At 28.4% G+C, this 19391-nt stretch overlaps 1 protein-coding gene across 1 annotated transcript in view; it reads right to left on the bottom strand.

The window, feature by feature from the left end:
* The window catches only part of LOC117182335, a 603484-nt gene that overhangs the window by 241624 nt on the left and 342469 nt on the right, over positions 1–19391 (bottom strand). The gene's annotated exons all lie outside the window — the stretch shown is intronic.

Below are 19391 nucleotides of genomic sequence, written 5' to 3'. Positions count from 1 at the left end.
TTAATAAAAGAAAATTCTGTTTATATATCCTGAGTTTTAATTAATCTTCGATGCTTTCACGGGACTCATTCTTTGTTCTACATTTTTATACAAATCCTGCGAATAGAATTTGAAATTAATTTTTCTAATAGGACAATGCTGCAGAAATATTATAAATTTGTATTTCAAATTTTTGTATTGTTATGGGACTGATCTTGTATGGCATTTAGTAATCGAATTTCATTTGAATGGATATTTTTTTAATGGTACGTACGAATTCAAGGTAGTGAACAACTTCATTTTCACAACTTACTGAGTGTTCTCTAATTCTCCACAGTTCAAATAAAAATAAATTTTAATCATAGTTAAATTTACAAAGGATAAATTAAATTTTTGACAAAATTGTTGAATTTCTCAACAAATTGTTCAATTTTCTAGCCACAAAGATGAATTCGTAACCAAGTAATCGAATGAAACAAAAATTAGACTTTAGACAACAACAGTTGCATTTTTAAACAAATAATTAAATTTTCAATTTGAAAAGTCCAAAGGTTAAAAAAAGTTTATTATTGAACCAAAATATCTGATTATTTGGGAAAAAAGTTTAACTTTGAGTGAATAGTTACATTTTCAATCTTAAAAGAAACAAACGGTCGAATTTGGTGAAAAAAAGAATAAGCATGATCAAAAAACAGTTGTATGTTCAAACAAATAGTTAAATAGTCAAGCCAGAAAGATTAGTTTTTTTCGAAGAGAGTTGAATTTTCAACCCCAAAAAGCATTATTTTCATGAAAAAGATGAATTCTCAAATAAAAATGTAATAGTTGATATTAAAAAAAAAAGAATTTTGGAACACATTTAAATTTTCAATCAAATAGTTGAATTTTCAACCCAAAAATCTTAAATCTCAACAAAAAATATGAAATTTCAGCCAAGAGAGTTGAATTTTGAAATTAAAAAAAGACACATTTTCTATAAAATACATAAATAATTGAACATGGAGTTGAATTTCAACTAATTAATTTGATATTTTAACTAAGAAAGATAAATTTTTAACAAAAAAAAAATTACAATTTTTTATGAAAAAAATTAAAATTGAGAAAAAAACATTTTCAAGAGAATATTTATGTATTTAAAGAAAGATATTAATTGTCAACTAAAATGATAAATTTTCAAACCTAGAAAAGAAATTTTCAACAAAAAAATGTTAAATACTTGACCAAACCGTGTGATTTCTAACAAAAAAAGATGAAAATTCAAAGAAAATAGAATATATTTCTACCACAAAAGATGAATTTTGAACTAATTTTTAACAAAAAATAAAAAATTGATATTTTTAGTTAAAAAATTAAATTTAAACGGAAAAAAAATACTTTTCGACAAAATAGTTAAATTTACAGACAAAGAGGTAAATTTTCGACTAAAATTATGAATCTATATATGGATTAATGACATTTTCAGTTTAAAAGTTTAGTTTTTAACAAAAACACAAACAAATTTCAACAAAGAGTAAAGATTTTTATTAACATTATGAATCATAAAAAATTTTTTGAAAAGAGTGGTTCAACCTTCTACCAAGTAATTCAATTTTTAACCAAAGAAGGGGACTTTGCAGCGAATAAAATAACGTTAACAAAATAGTTATAGTTGCAAAATAGTTGCATTTTTATCTAAAAATTATGAAATTTCTACTAAAACAGATGAATTTTGAAACTAAAAAGACGAGTTTTTAACGATATAATTGAATTTTTAATCCAAAAAGACAAATTTTCAATTAAAAAGGTTCTTCATTTTTTTTAATTAGTCATTTTAAAAGTAAAAACTGCAGAGTTTTTTTTTCTTTTTCGATAAACTTCGCTGGATAAATATGTTTTTCACAAAGAAGAAGTAACCCTTCTGGCGTTTAGAGTTTATAGAGTAACTGTAATATCCCATAATTTTCGCTCAGACTGAAACGTTTCGCAAGCTTGTACTACAGCAATAAAGCGTGTATTCACGCGCCCATCTCGATACATTGTTCGATAAATTATTTGGTCTGCTATGCCAAGAAAAATGCAGAAAATTCCATTAAAAATTTTTATTCTTTAATCAATTTGTTAATGTCTTACTCTCATTAAAATTGAACCTGATATAATTCATATATCACAGTTTTCTATTTAAACTTATAAAACTAAAATAATTCAACTTGGAAGTTTTAGATACCGAATAAATGTTTAATTTCGAAATCATATTATTATTAATAAAAATTTCTCTTTATATTGAACTTCGCTTTATTTAAACATTTCTTTTATTCTGAAATTCGCTTTAAGTTTAAACAAATATTTCCATCACTACTTCTTTTCTCTTACTAAATATTCATGATGCTCAGTGGACCATATCTCGAATCAGAATTTTATCACAATTCTAGAATATTGAGTTAAACACGATCGATACTTTCCCATTAACTGATACAATCAGTGACAACTAGAAGTAATAGCAAAACAAAAATGTCAATAACTAGATTTGTGTACCACAGTTTCATGTTCCTCTCACGTTATCTTTATCAAGAATCTCTTTTTAGTGAAAGGGAAAAAGTTGAAGAAAAAATTTAATCAAATTCAAAATTAAATTGTCAATACGACTTTCAGCAGGAATGTTTTTTGTAAAAAAATTTGATTCTAAAGGAAAGAGGGAATCAAAGGATTTTGTAGATACCTTTGATGGTGCAGAGATAAAACAAAATTATGCTTTTGAGAATTGAACTTTTTTTTAACTTCTTTAGAATTTTTCTGGTTCTTCGGCCATGAAGAATTCTAGTACTGGATATCGAATCCACTACTCCGTATCGGCTTTATTCCCTTGAGCGATTCTTTTTTTAACTGCATGCTAGTTCTGCCTTATCGCAAATGCTTGCAGTTTCCGTGCTGGACCGCTAATGGGAAAATTGGCTCCCGAGGCGAAAACAAACAAGCAGAGGAACAAAACTCTATTACATAGTCTGAAAAAAACTGTTCACGGTAAATTATAATAGAAAAGTACCTTAAAAATTCAGTCAAAGGGTACTTTAAATATTGAAAAAGGAGAAAAAAGTGACAAATTTCTAATCCAAAAAGTGCATTAATAATTCATTTAACGTTCTTTTGAATTAAAAAAATTCTATTTATAAGACTTCAAAAAATTGAAGTTAAATTCAAAAAAATTCAGATACATACGTTAGAGACAAATGAGAAGAATTCGATAAAACTCGTAAAATTCATAGTGATTTAAAAAATAATTAAGTGAATGAAAGTGAATCTACGAACATGAAAAGTTTTTTTTAAATTCAGTTGGTTTGAAATTAGTTTCAAAAAAAAGAAGAGAAATCCAAAAATTTTTATGAAATAAAGAGTTTAATATACTTTAATATGAATTAAACAAAAATGTTAAAAAAGCATTGCCTTGAGTAGAATTGATTAAATCTATAAGAATTTAAAAAATTATACAAATTCAGTATTGATAAAAAAATGTAAGAGAATTCCAGAGAATTATAAATAATATACGATAAATTAATAAAAACTCACGGCAAATTCCAAATTAATTGCAAAGAATATTTTAAACTCTCTTTAAATCTTTGAAGCGCCATGAAATCCCTTAACTCTTGTGAATAATTTATTAAAAATATATTAAAATATCATAAAATGCGAAATTCTATGAAATCTGATGATACTTTCAGGAATCCTGAAAAATTTATTAAAATGCCTTAAAAGATGCTTAAATCCTATAAATTAATTGAAATCCTTCGAAATCTTATAAAATCCTTTGAAATCCTATAAAACAGCTTAAAATAGTATGGGTTCTGTAAAATTGTTCCGTATCTTTCGAAACTCTATGAAATTTTTCACAACTGCATACCAGATGTTTTTTAATCCCATAAGATCATTAAAATCCTTAGAAATGCTTTGAACTTGTCTTAATCTCTTGAAAATGGCTTGAAATCTTTTATAATCCCAAACATATTTTAAATCCTTCAAATCCTTGAAATCAATAAAAAATTCCTTGGAATGCTTAAAAATGCTCTGAAGCATTTTAAATCTTTTCGTATCTTTTGAAATTCCTTGAAACTATTTAGAGCTCTTAAAAATTCCTTGTAATTAAAAAAAATATCCTAAATCATTTTTATGCCTTTTCTGCAATTATGTTACAAAAATGACTTTCTTAAGCATATGTTTTTGAAAAAATATTTTTTTTGATACATACATACTTCTTTTTAAGCCTTCTTGTGCAATTTTGTTATACAATTGGACATTTTATAAACATACCCTCCGCTAAAAGCCACAAATTCTAAGTTATTAGCAATTACCTTTTTTATATCCTTAATTTTACCATAAAAAATGCTTCATTTTGTGTCATAGATTAATAAAAAAGTTAAAAAAAAATGGATTTCTTAATTGAGCGTTTTTGTTAATAGCAATAGTTATAAACAGCAAGGGTCAGATATCGAAAATGCTACCCAAGATAATTCCATTCCTAATGGTAAAATTAAGCATAAAAAAAGTTAATCGCCAATAACTTAAAATTTGTGGCTTTTGGATGAGGGTATGTTCATAACAAATACATTGTTTATAAGGCCATAAATAAATAATGGCTGGTCGTACGAAAAAATATCACGGGAGTGAAAAGTTTTATTTTGCGCCGTAGATTATTAAAAAAATTGAGAAAAAATCGATTCTCTTAATTGAGCGTTTTTGTTAATAACAATACTTATAAAAAATCAGGGTCAGATATCGAAAATTCTACTCAAGATAATTACATTCTTTATGGTAAAATTAAGGATATAAAAAAGGTAATCGCTAATAACTTGACATTTGTGGCTTATAGGTGAGGGTATTTTTATAAAAAATACATTGTTTATAAGGCCTTAAATAAATAATGGCTCCTCGTACGAGAAAATATCAAGACAGTGAAAAGTTTAATCATGCGTCAAGGATTATTAAAACAAATTTAAGTCCAAATTATTATTGAGTCCAATATTATATAATAATTATTAATTAATTAATTTATGATTAATTAATTATTAATTAATTATTATTAAATCCAATATTATCTTCTGGTAATTATTTATATCAATTGTTATAAACAATTTAACAAAAGAAATTATAGATTTCTTTTAAATACTAGTTTTGTATAATACAATGATAATAAGTCACAATAATAATAATTATAAAAATTATAGATTCTGATGTAACACTGTGAATATATGGCTATTTTGTTAAAAAGTAATTTGTTTATAACACTGTACATTGCAAACGGTTTCTCGTACGAAAAAAGTGCAAGACGCAAAAAAGTTTTTTTTTGCTAAGCTATGTTAAAAATGATTTTATAAATTTCTTTTGTTAATGAATGATGAAATTGTTTAACAAAATTGTTTAATCAAAAATTGAGCCATATTTCGAAAACCTACTCAAGATATTTGTAATCAGGGGCCTTTTTTGACCTTTAAAAAAGAGTAATCTCGGGGACCTATTAGTGCTTACAGAAGTGTTAGTGGCGACTGGATTATTGAAACCTTTAAGAGCACGCAAATATTCATTGGAATTTTTAAAGACTCCCTAAAATCGTTACATTTTTTGAAAAATTCTTGTGAATAAATTCTTTGAAATCCATTAAAATATTATAAAATTCCGCAAAATGCTATAAAATCTGATATTTTATGAAATCCTAGAAAATGGATAAAAATACCTTGAGACCTTTTATATTCTTTTATAATCAGTGAAATCTTATAAAAATACTTAGAATTTTTTTAACTATCTTAAGCGGCTATAGGTCCAACAACCTTTGGCAATTCCATTAAAATTTTGAAATCACTTGAAAATATGCCTTGTAATCTTGTATTTTAAATTAAGCTAAGATATTCAAAATCCGATGAAATATTTTAAAATCCCTCAAAACTTTTTAAAAAGCTCTTGAAAATTCCTTAGAAGTTTTAAAACTACCCTAAAATCTTTAAAATCGGAGAAATACTTTCAAATGATTAAAATTTATACAAAATTCCATGAATAATTTTAAAATGCCATAAAACGCCTCTAATATTTAGAAATCTTTCGAAAATCTTTGAATTTTTTTAACTCCTGAAAATTGCTTGGAATTTTTTAAAATAACCTTAAATCTTCCAAATTCTTTGGAATCACTTCTAAAAATTGATGTTTGTTAGAAATTTATTGGAATCTTCTAAAACACCCTAAAATGTATCTAAGCCTTCGAAATCTTTCGAAAACCATTCAAACTTTTTAGAACATTTGAAAATACCTTGGAAACCTTTAAAACATCCTAAAATGTTTTTAGTCCTTCAAAATTTTTCGAAATCCCTTGAAGGTTTTTTAAACTCTTGAAAATTACTTGGAAGTTTTAAAAGTAGACTCAAATCTTCCAAATCCTTTTAACTCATTTCAACGAACTTGAATCTGTTAGAAATATATTGAAGTCTTTCAAAAAGCACTAAAATATTCAACATCCTTTTACATCTTTTGAAATTCCTTGAAACTTTTTAAAGCTATTGAATGTTGCTTGAAATTTTTAATGTATGCTAAAATCTTTGAAATCCCTTCTAATTGTTAAAAATCTATTCCAAATTTCTTGGAAACTTTTAAAATAACCTAAAAGATTTCAAAAAAGAAATTTACTTCATAAACAAATATAGACTTGGATTTATTAGTAATCCATAATAACCCATGCGTTCAATTATAGAAAGAAAAGTAACTAAAGTGATCTTTTCATTTTAATAGGGAATATACTGACTATATCTTAAAAAGTGACTAAAAAGTGCATTGAGACCAAAATTGACTGATTCCAAAAGTTAGAAAGATTCGCTGCCAAACGTACCTTAAAACTGTTTTTTACCCATTAATTCAACACTTCATCTTTACAGACAAGAAAAAAAGTTTTCGTCAAACTATAAAAAAAAAATTCCTCAAGAAATAGGACCTAAACTTTTACTTACAAACTTAAAATAATCTAAATCGAAGAAATTCAAGAAATAATTTTTGTTTAGTACATAAAGTTATTTGAAATATTTGGAATTGAAAGCGACATCCTCTTAAAGTAATCTGCAAATAGATAATGTTAAAACCCTTAAAATAGACTCCTTCGACCAAAAATTATTTACCAACTTTATTGCAAGGATACGCGGGAAAGTATCGGATATCGCGATAGGAGAACATATTTTATAATTTATATTGCAAGAACCTGAGAATGATTTTTGTCGGCATTCTTTATCGACTGAAAAAAAGCCGTGGGTAGCATTCTCTTGAATTTGAAGTGCCCTTAAGCAGTCCTTTGAGCAACTTTGCCGATAAGGGTTTTCTTTCATGTGCATTTCTCCTTTTTAAAGGACATGCAAGTGGAATTAGAATGGGAATCCTCGATGGCATTTTCGAAACCCTGAATACAATCTCGAAACTGGCGATTGGAATTCTCGAATCGAGTTGATGATCGACGATATGTTCCCGCAAGAAAGTTGCGGGTGTGAAAGTAGGAAATACAATTTATCTCGATTTCCTCGAGCATGCGGGCGCGGGCGTTTCATAGATCTATCGATAAATATGTTTGATAAGATTTTTCTGGACACGAATAAATCTCACAATTCATTAGGGAGAGTGCACATATTAGGTGACGCTATTTTGAGTGATTTTTGACTCACCCGCTCTCCTGTGACAATTTGTGTCATTTCGGTGAAGCCCTCCTCAAAATATCATGCGGCATTGAAGCTGACCTCCCTACTATTTCTATTAGGTCTACAAATTAATTCGGTGCCTCTACTTTGATGTCTTGTAACTCTTAATGAAACTTGACTTTATTTACGCTCTAAGGTCGTCTTAAAGGATGAACCTTAAGCTTTGAAACAAAATATAGTAGGTGGCGGCCTTGAGAACTTAAGCTCAAAAAACATTAGTCAATAAAATTGCGTCCGAAAAGGAACATTCGAGATACTTTTTTCCTGTGTTCCAATTAAAAAAATACGGCTAAGTATACTGAAATTATTTACTCAATTTTAGGAAAAGGGGCGGTTACACGTAAGGGTGTAAAGAGTGGTTCTGGAAATTTCAAAATGATCATTTTTCAATTGGAATGCAAAAAGTGCAGTGTTTTAAATGTTCTTTGCCGGACACCATTATATTCAATAATGATTTTTTAGGTTAAGTCCGCAGGGTCGCCACCTATTATATTGTGTTCCAAATTTAAGAATCTCTCTTTGAAATTACCTTCGGACGAAAAAAATTCAACTTGATCCAAGAGTCATCAAAATAAATGCACCGAATCAATTTGTAGACCTAATAAATACGAAACATAAATGTAATTTTATATAACCGTCAATTAGTGATGCATTCGAGCCGATTTAGAGAAAATTCGAGACTTTCTGGTAACATGTTCAGTTGAACTCAGAACTTTATGGAAATCGAGAATCTTAAAAAAATTTGGTATCTTGAATCGAGGACATCGATACTTTTTATTTGAGAATTTTTATTTATTTAATTTTGTGTTACAGAAAAATTTTCGAGTTCCACGAATCAAAATCGTCTCGAGTACCGTTTGTAAACTCCGTTACTGAAAAATCAAATCAAATAAACAATGTAACTTTTCCACTTTGGGTTCAAAATTGATATTTAAATTTTTTTAATCAATCTTTTCTAGTTAAAAATTCATGGATTTTGTTGAAAATATGTCTTTTTTGGGAAAAAATTATCTTCTTGGTTAAAAACTCATTTGTTTGTTGTTAAAAATGCAGCTGTTTGGTTCTAAATGAACTATCCCGTTTTTGTTTGAAACATAAACGTCTTTAGGTGGAAATTAGTATTTTGGTAAAAATTTAATATTCTTGGTTGAATATTCATTTTTCTAAAATACAAAGATGAATATTCAATCAAGAATATTAAATTTTCACCAAAAGACGAAATAAAAAATTAAATTAATCTTCTTAGTTGAATAATTAAGCTTTCATGGTTAAAAATGCAACGTTTAGTTATAAATGAACTATTCCATTTTTGTTTAAAAAATTATCTTCTTTAGCTGAAAATTCGTATTTTGGTAAAAATTTCATATTCTTGGTTGAATATTCACCTTTCTAAAATATAAAGATAAATATTCAAACAAGAATATTAAATTTTCACCAAAAGACGAAATAAAAAATTAAATTAATCTTCTTAGTTGAATAATTAAGCTTTCATGGTTAAAAATGCAACGTTTAGTTATAAATGAACTATTCCATTTTTGTTTGAAAAAATAAGTTCTTTAGCTGAAAATGCGTATTTTGGAAAAATTTAATATTCATGGTTGAATATTAATCTTTCTAAAATATAAAGATAAATATTCAAGAAAAAATAATACATTTTTACCAAAAGACGAATTTAAAAATTAAATTAATCTTCTTCTTTAAAAAATTAAGCTTTTATGTTTGAAAATGCAACTGTTTAATTGAAAATTAATTGTTCTATTTATTGTTGAAAACTTATCCTCTTTAGTTGAAAATTCGTCTTTTGGTACAAATTTAATATTCTTGGTTTAAAATTGCTCTTTTTTGATCGAATTCATATCTGTTTATTTCAAATTAAAATCTTTCTTATGTTAGTTAAAATATTAACGATTAAATTTTTTGTTAAGAAATTATATTATTTTGGTTGAAGATTCATAATATTAGTTGAAACCTCAAATACTTGCTTGTTTACTAAATTTTTGGTTAAAAATTCAACTCGTTTCAAGAAAATTCGTCTTTTTGGCTGAAAATTTGAATTTTTTAGTTAAAACTTTAACTATTTGGTTAAAAATGCATATAATTTGTTGAAAATTCGTCTTTCTTCGTAAAAAATGTATGATCTTAGTCAAAAAATCATCTTTTGGTTGAAAAGTCAACTATTTAGTTGAATTTTAATTGTTTTGCTAAAATTAATTTTTTTTTTAAGATTCATTATTTTAGATGAAAAATCATCGCTTTGAAAATGTAACTAGTTCGTTGAAAAATTTATTTTTTGGTAGGAAACTAATCTTCTTGTTTTTGAATCTCCTCTTATTTGGTGCAAAATTAAATCACTTTGATGTGAATGAACCTTTTTGCTAAAAATTAATATTTCCGGGTTGAAAATGCCACTTCTTGGTAGAAAATTGGACTTTTTTGTTAAGGATTTAGCTTTTTCAGTTAAAAATTCAACTAATTGGTTGAAAATTTATCTTTCTAATTGGAAATTAACTTTCTTGGTAAAAATTCATATTTTACAGTTTAAAAATGAACTGCTTGCTAAAAAATTCCATTTTTTATCTTGAAAACTCAACTATTTTGTTGAAAATATGTTTGATGGTCTAGAAAATTAATCTTCATTGTTGAAAATTATCTATTTGATTTAAGATTTAACTATTTTGTTAACAATGTGTATTTTTTCGTTTAATCCAACTGGAATATAATTAGCTTTTTTGTTTCAAACTAAATTTTTAAACTAAAAATTTAATTAAATATTTTATTTTTGGTTGGAAAATTATCTTACTTAGTTGCAAATTTATATAATTGATCGAAGTTAATGTAAATAGTTGAAAATTAGTCATTTGGTAAATATAAATCTTCTTGTTTAAAAATCCCGCTAGTTGGTAACGAAATACAAATATGTTGGTCTAGAAGTATTTATGATAAAGAAATTTTTCTCAAATAAAAATATTTTTCCAGTTGAAACATAGCTAAAAATACCTAAAATAAGACCTTGGCAGTCTATTAGAAGAATTCCAAATCTCCAAATTGGAATCTGAATATCTCTATACTTCATATAGTGTTTCAAGAAAGGCGGAGGTTGCGAGTACTGAGTAGGCGTTATACATTAGTAGACAAAGTATTTTTTTCTCTTGATTCTCAATTCGTATTTGAACTGGCGAAAATGAGCTGATTGAATTTTAAAATTGACATTTCCTGCTATGTAAATATTTTTCTCTGAATAGATCGTAAAAAGTTTATGAATTCGTATTTTTTTCAAGGAAGGGAAGTGAGATTAAGTATGGGTAAATTAGTGGGGGGAAGAGGGGAAATTAGGGAAGGGAACGAAAGGGAAGTTGGGAAAATGAGGGAGAGAGCAGGCAAAACAAAGTCAATTAAGCGAAAGTAGGGGAATTAAGGAGAAATGTGATGGGAAAGAGGGCATTAAGGGGAAATGCAGGAGGGGAAGTAGTGGCAGTAAGGGGTAATTAGGGTAGGAGCAGTGGGGTAGTAAGATGAGTAGGAGGGGATGAAGGAAGGGAAGGAGGAGAAATGAGGGTAGGGATATTTTGGACCATGAGGGGAGGATAAGTAGGAGAACTGATGGGAAATGAGGAAAGGAGAAATACCTTAAGAACGGAAATATAGGGGAGGGAAATTAGGTAAAATGATTAGAAATGGGGGTGTATAGGGGAGCAAAAGTCAGGGCTTGGGAAGGAAGGAAGAGGTAGGGAAGTTGGAGAAGGGCATTGTCAGCTAAGGAAGCGAGGAGAGGGAAAAGTAGAATATAATGAAATTAGGGAATGGGGTGTCAAATGATGATGCGAGGGGAGGTAAAGTATGGAACGAGGAAGCCTGAACAACTTAAGCCTACACTGACTAATTTTTAAAAGCAACGATTGAATTTTTTGATGGAAATGAGGGGATGGTAAGTAGATGAAGTGAGGCGCGGTAAAGTAGAAGTGAGGGAAAAGTAATGGTAAATAAGGGGAGGGAAAGTAGGGGTAATGATAGGAAGTTAGAGGAGGGGAAGTAAGGGAAGGGAGGGTAATGACAGGAGGATATGTGGGAAAAGTGATTGGAAATGAGGAGAGAGAAAGTATATAAAGTGAGTAAATGAGGGCACATTGGGGAGAGGAAGTAGAGAAATGAGGGAAGAGGAAGAGAGGAAAATTAGGGATAGGTAGTAGAAGTGAGTGTGAGTGAAAGGGAGCAGGGGAAATGATTAGAGACGAGGATGAGTAGAAAAGAGGAAGTGAGGTAAAAATGGGAATTAGGGAAAGGGATGTGTTACCTGGGAATGCGAGGAGGGCGTAGAGAAGGAAGACATTTTTCAATGCAGAGTAAGGGTGATTTGAGGGAAGGGGGAGTGAGTGAATGCTTTGAAATATTCGTTATTAGATTGTCATCCAATCGAAAATGTAGTTCGAGGTCGAACATTTTGGTAGAAAATAAAGAGAAATGGAAAATATCTAGCGAAGGTCAAATTGAACTGAGTTCGTGATTCTGAAAGCGCTTGGCATTGTCAAATGTATCTTTTTCCGCAGAATAATCGATCGAACTTTAATTGAATTGGCATTCTCACAAAGTGTGGCATTCTGGAATTACACTATCTCCCAACTTCCTTTTCAATAAATGGATGGCGGGTGTGGCTTAACAAAGTCAAGAGTAATCTTCAAAGTGATTTCTGATAACGTTTGAAGGTATTATCAACAGGGTGGGTTTAAAATAAGAATATTCTGGAATTCGAAAGTACAATCAGATTCGAATCAATCGATATGCAGCTTGGTTACCGGGACTCGAGAAAAGTGTCCACAAATTTTTTTTATAGATATTTACAAAAAATTGAAACGCTTTCAATTCTAAATTATTAATTTCGGTTTAAAGGATCTGAAGAACTCTGAATAATAAAAATTTGTTCCATAATGCATTATTAAATCGATTACAATTAATATTAGGAAATGAATCAATATATAAAGAATAACATAAGAAATAAATAAATAATTACTGCTGGTGGTGATGTAAGTTTCTTATCCTACATCAATTTAAAAATATATTTTATAAATAGAAACAGGTTTCTTACCTTAGCTTCCCTTAATTCCAATTCCTAACTTCCCATCACTTCATCTACTTTTCTCTCTTTATTGTCAATCAACCCTCTACTTTCCCTTCCCCCATTTCCCCTAACTTTCCCACTTTTCATTTGCGCTCACTTCCCCTACTTCCCAAAACCTCATTTCCCCTACTTCTCCTATTTCGCCTTCCCTCATTTCCCCACATTGGCCCGAATTTATTATGTCTACTGGTTATGATGAGAGTTTCTCGTCCTGCATAAATTAAAAAATACATTTCATAAATAAACCCACCTTTTTTAGTGAATTATTATTTGTGATGAAGAGTGAAGATTTTTATGAGAGGAAGTGAATAAAACAGAGCTTTTATCTGCCATAAAGGCAATTCCAGGTCAAAGGGATGAAGTCGAGGAATTGTCAGAGGGTGCCTGAAGCAACATATCACGATACAAACTTTTGCGACCCTATCTGACGTTTTTATTTCTTAGCCTTAGCGGGTTCCCTTTTGAAATCGCGTCACAAAAGAACTGGAAAAAGAAAGGTCATTGTCAAAAAATAAAATAAAAATTAGCTCCGACCACACTTTCTAAAACGAATTTCGCGGACAACGATGTCCATTACTGAAGCTTTCAAATTGAAAGCCCTACAAATATGATATATAATGACCTATTTTTGCATGCATTAATATCTCAAATAAAATTTTAGAAATCATATGTTTCTTTAAAAAATTATACCCATCCAGGGTAGAAAAGATTATCAAACGAGTCTTGAAATTTTTTACAGCTTCAAATGAAAGTTTATAAGAATAGGCATTTTTAAATTGCAAGCAATTACGAATAAAGCAAATTAAACTAAAATTCTTTAAGAAAAATACTTGAAATACAAAAAGTTTCAAATCGATTCCTTAAAAACAAATTTTAAAGAATTAGACAAATGTTTTTGAGTGCCTTCAAATTGCAAAGCGTAGAAAGTTAAAAAATTTCAAATTCAGCCGTTTATAACTGCGAAATTTTTGGTTAGTAATAAATTATCAATTTTAAGTACTCTTAACTGTACAATTTTAAATTTATGTAACGGAATATAAATAAGCAATTTATTTTGTTTATTTGAGTCACTGTGTATAAACAAGTAGACAGCATTGAAGAACGTTAAATTAACATTTCTAAGTTGAATAACGAATTCATCTGTCTAAAGAAAATTTTTTTAAATTAAAAATTCTCAAATTTAGTGACTTTAAAATAACAGTTCAATTTAATTAACGTTTTTAAAACTAACTTTTTAAATTAATTTAATGACCATTTTAAGATAAAATAAAAATTTACTCTCTAGCGAATGTGCTGTTTAATTAAGGCCAAAAAAATTCGATTAAAAAATTCCATTAAAAAAAGTGATCTTTTTTTCAGGAAATAGATTAAATAAAAAATAAAAATTGAGTTTTTGAATGAGGCTACAAATGAGGTTAGCCAATCCGTGTAAATTATCCAAAAAAGTTGAAGTTACAATTTTACAGGTTTTGAAAATCGAATTTTCAATTTTTAACAAAAATAAAACCTTGCTCCCAAAAAATGGAAAAGCTGAATAAGAATAACAAAGGTTTGATTTTTTAAAAGACAATTAAATTCTGAAAAAAGTTAATTTTCAACTAAAAAAGTTGATTTTCTACTAGAAAAGATGACTCTTTTACCACAGGAGAAGAATTTACAATCCAAAGGGTGAATTTTCTTTCCAAAAAGATATTTTATCAAAACAGTTAAATTTTCAACCAAAAAAGATTACTTTTGAAAAAAATAGTTGAATCTTCATGAAAATAAAAAATTTTTCTACCAAATAGTCGAATTTTTACCAAAAAAGAATGAACTTTCAAACAAAAATAGTTGGTTTTTCTTATTGGGTTCTATTAATTCAGTCAGAATATGAATCAAAATAAGAGAAAAAACTAAAGTTTCTTAAAAACACGGAGAAAAAAATACATTTTAAAGAAAAAATAGGGAAAAAGGAAAACAGAGCGAAGACTGTAATTTAATTTTTTAATTAATTTATTTTAAACGTGTTCGTCTAAAAAATGGTCAATTGTCAGAACTTTCAATTTGAAAAAATCAAAACATTGAATACGGATTCATGAAATTGCAAATTGTTCAATTTTCCATACTAATAATAAAAAAATTTCTAAGAATAAAGCTACCTTGAGAAATAATTTAATTTTTAATTTACTTAATTAAAATGGTGCAATTTTTTCTAGTTCTAAAGTTTAATAAAAAAATTCTTACTTGCTTCTCTATGATCCTCACTTTCCCCCCTTTATGCCTAATTTATCATCCATTATTTCCCCTATCACTTCCACTCTTTTCCCGAATCACTTCCTGCACTACTTCTTACTTTCCTCAATTTCCCACCTAATACTTCCCATCCCCTATTTCTCATCCCCAGCGATCACTTCCCCTGTCCTATTCACACGCACTACCCTACTAGCCTTCCCTTCACTTACATCCATAACCTCCCTCAAGTACTCCCTCACTTCTAATAATTTTACCTACTTTCCCACTCGATATTTGCACTAACTTCTCTGCCTCCCCTCTTATTTCCCTGCCTCCCCTACCTGAATTCCCCAGCTTCCACTATTTTCTCACTTGTTAGTACCTCTCACTTCCACTTTCTATATTGCCATAACTTCCGCCCTAATTCCGCCTACTTCTCATTTCGCACATTTCTTCTCCCCATGCCTTACCTAATCCTTATTTCCAATAAACTACAGCATTCCCCCATTTCCTACTCCTCAGAACCCCTACTTCCACTCTCATTTTCTTTAGTTCAAATTATCTAATTTTTCTTACTTCCGCGACTCTCATTCCCCCCCCCCACGCCCCCACAACTCTTTCTTTCTTTCCCCTGATTTCTTTAAACTTTACATACGTCTCCTACTCTTCTTTTCCCTTAATTGCTTTACTTCACCTTTTCTTATTTGCCCTCACTTCCTACTTCTACATATTTCCTCCTCTTCCTTTCCCCACTTACCCTTGTTCCACCCCTCTCAAAACCTACACACACTTTTCTTGTTTCCACCTCTTATTTTGCGCCAATCCTACTTCACCTTTTCCCATCTTCCCTCACTTCGACACCCCTCAGTATCCACCACTTCCCCGTCCCTCATTCACCGTACTTCATCATATTTCCTCCACGTCTCCATCGCCCCCACTCTCTGAAACCCTACTTACACTCTCTTTGTTTCCCCTACTTTCACTTCCATAATTTCCCCACATGGGAAAAAGTAGAAAAACTATAAAATCTTAGAAACGGAAGAAACGCATTTTTCTTAAAATATCTGAACAAGTCGCATAAAAAAAAAAGTAAAAAGAAAAAGTCGTACGATACGAGCCCTGTAATATCACATTTCACAACCAAAAGTAACTAGATACAATTTTGTCATGTATTTCTCAATGTAATAGCAATGAAGTTGGAAATTAAACTGACGAGTAAAGTTACTGACAGAATGAAATTACAGGCTCATCACGTATAGGACTGCATACACGAATCTCAAGGGACTGTTACTACTCGTTTCTTGATACAGCATGTGTAACATACGTTCTGTCTATATATGTCGAAATAGTGTTTGAATCAACGTCAAGTTTAATTGCAACTCTCGCTTAGGAGAGACCTAGAATTATTGGTAGCATCTTCAAATTTGGAGTGTGATTCAAAGTAATTTATGAGGACGTTTCTAGGAGTAAGAGATATCCTGAACCTAGGTTATAATTAATTTAAATTTTAGTCAAAAAATGATCCACATCACGAGAAACTCAGTTTGAATTCTAAGTATTAAATTTTTTAACACAGTAAATGCCAGGTGATCATTTTGATCCAGAAATTGAACCAAAATTATAAGAAAAGCTCTTATATGGATTTTCATGAGTAGCAACAGTTGAATGTCCTACATTCTTTAAACAAAAATCATTCAGTTGAGATAGTTTTTAAACTAAATAAATTTAAAGAAACACTTTTTCAAGATTACAAAAAATGAAAATTTTTCTTCCACTCTGGAATTCGAAATTTTCGAAAGCATGCACAATTCATAGAATAACTTTCAGAAGAAAAAAGATTTATTTTCAGACTTGAATATTCATATTTTTTAGTAAAAAATTAATTTTTACTAGATGAAAATTGATCTCTTTGAAAAAATCCAACTATTTTTGGCTGAAAGCTAATTCTTTTTTTGCTGAAAATTCTGCTAAATTTTTGGTTTAGAATATATCTTTTTTGTTAAAAATGTTCTCGCAAATTCGTATTTTCGGTTTGAAAATTCCACAATTTGGTTGATATTTTTTTGTCTCTTGATAGAAGAATCTTTCTTGGTTGAAAATTCAACTCTTTAATTAATAATACGTTTTTTGGGTTGAATGAAACTACTTTTCCATAATAATTACAATTTTTATTGGTTGAAAATTCAACTAATTGGTTCAAAATTGAACTATTTTGTTGATAATTCGTTTCTTCTTGGTTTAAAATTAATTTTTTGATCTAAAAATTTATTGATTCTATTTTTGATAAAAATTCATTTGTTTCTATACAAAGTTAATCTTTTTGTTGGTTGAAAATGATAATTTTTGGTTCAAAAATCAATTACTTGATAAGATGAACTTTTTTATAAAAATAAATTTCTTTTATTCATTTTTTTTATTGAAAATTCATCTATGGTTGAGACTGTGATTATTTCGTTAAATATTCGTTTTTTGGGTAAAGCATTACTTTTTTAGCCGAAAAGTTAAACGATCATGTATGGTTAGAAATTTATCATTTACAGTTAAAAGTTAAAATTATTCGTTTGAAAATTAAACTATTTTCTTAAAATTTAGTTTTGTTTGCTTGAATTTTTTTACTAAAAATTTTATTATTTCATTTTTGCTTGAAAATGTTACTTTTGTAGTAAAGAAAGAACTATGTGGTTAAATGCTTGAGTAAAAGTTAAATTATTTTGGTTTAAAATTCATCATTTTGGTCAAAAACGTATGTATTTGGTTTAAAATTTGTCTACCTAGTAAAAACATTATTTAATTCTTAAAGGAAATATAATTACTTTAGTTGAAGATTCATCCTTTTAGCTGAAAGATCGTTTTTGTGATTAAAAATTTTTTTATTTCTTTTAGGAATCATGCTTTTAAATCAAAATATTAAATTGTTAACTGATACATTAAACGATTTTAATTTAGGTTCAAAAATGTCTCGAGTTAGAAATTCGAATTTTTAGTGGAAAATACAACTATTTAGTTCAAAGTTGAACACCTATGTTTAAAACAAATTGTTTTGATTTAAAATTTAACTAATTCATTAAAAATTCGTTATATTTGTATTTTTGGTTGAAAATGTATCTTTTTTAGTAGAAAATTTAACTAGGTGAAAATGTATGTATTTTGTTAAAAAATCATATTTTTTCGTGGAAAAGTGATTTGCTTGTTAAAAATCAATCTATTTGTTTGAAAATTCCAATGAGAGTTTGAAAATTAAATTCCTGGGTTGAAAAATCATCATTTAAATAAAAAATTCATTTCTGCTTCAAATTTTATTTAAAAATTTATTTTTTGTTAACAAATATTAATCAGCAAAAATGTAACGTTTTCTACCAAAATTAATTAATAGAGCCAAAGCAAATTAAAGTAGAATTTTGGAAAATTCGAATCTTTTTCCCACTCTGAATTTGAAAGCTTTCCAAAACATTCATTGTTTTAGAAATATAATGTCCATAACTGCAAGAAATCTTGTTCTAAAAAAACCTTTAAGGCGCAAAATGGACTTTCTTGAAGGGTGCAATGTAATTAAGCCATAATGAATTGAAACATTTGCCTAAACTTAAGAGTTCATTATGTATATTCAAGAAATGAGTCTTAATTTTAGAAATTAGCCAATTATGATTTTGAATTTTTAAAGGTTTCCTATTTTTCCATAAATACAATAAAAAATTTAAAAGGAAAAACTCGATGTCTGGAATTAGTTATTATCCAATAAAGGACTTGCAAGAGAGATGCTAACAAGATCCATTCCAGAGACCCAAGACATTTTTCAGACTTCATTCCTCTTTCATTTAACAGGATCCTTTTCCTTATTCACAAAATGGAACCCTTTTCTGGTACAGAGGCAAATTTCATTTACAGCACTGCAAGGTATCACTGTGGAAAAGTTCTATTTGCCAAGGAAAGGATAAAAGAAATCAGATTACGAAAGTTTGTTATCCCAGCTGGAAAGAAAAATTAAATTTGAATCTTACCACAGAAAAAGGTTTTTTTTTAAAAGGGTACAAGAGATGAGGATATAATTAACACTATATAGCAGGGTGGTTCATAAATAATTGAATATTGCCATGAATCATCTTTTAATTAAAAGAAAATTGTTTGCAGTTTTTGCTAAAGGTCTTTTTTTATTATAAAATAAGACCAAATATTTTCTAGAATGAATAAATTAAAAATATTTATACTGGGTGACAGAAAAAATCTAGAATTTTGAAATACACAAGAAGTACATATTTTTAGAGTTTGAATATTCCTAAGGAACTTCAAAACATATTTTGCGATTAAAATTGATTAATTTTTGCTTTAAATCTAACTAATTTTGTTTTTATTTAAAAAGAATTCGATGAAATTCATAAGAATTCAAGGGGAATTTAACCCAA

The sequence above is a fragment of the Belonocnema kinseyi genome, chromosome 10 (assembly GCF_010883055.1).
Source record: "Belonocnema kinseyi isolate 2016_QV_RU_SX_M_011 chromosome 10, B_treatae_v1, whole genome shotgun sequence".
Lineage (NCBI taxonomy): Eukaryota > Metazoa > Arthropoda > Insecta > Hymenoptera > Cynipidae > Belonocnema > Belonocnema kinseyi.
The sequence above is the reverse complement of the archived record's forward strand: the minus strand, read 5'-3'. Positions and strand labels throughout refer to the sequence as shown.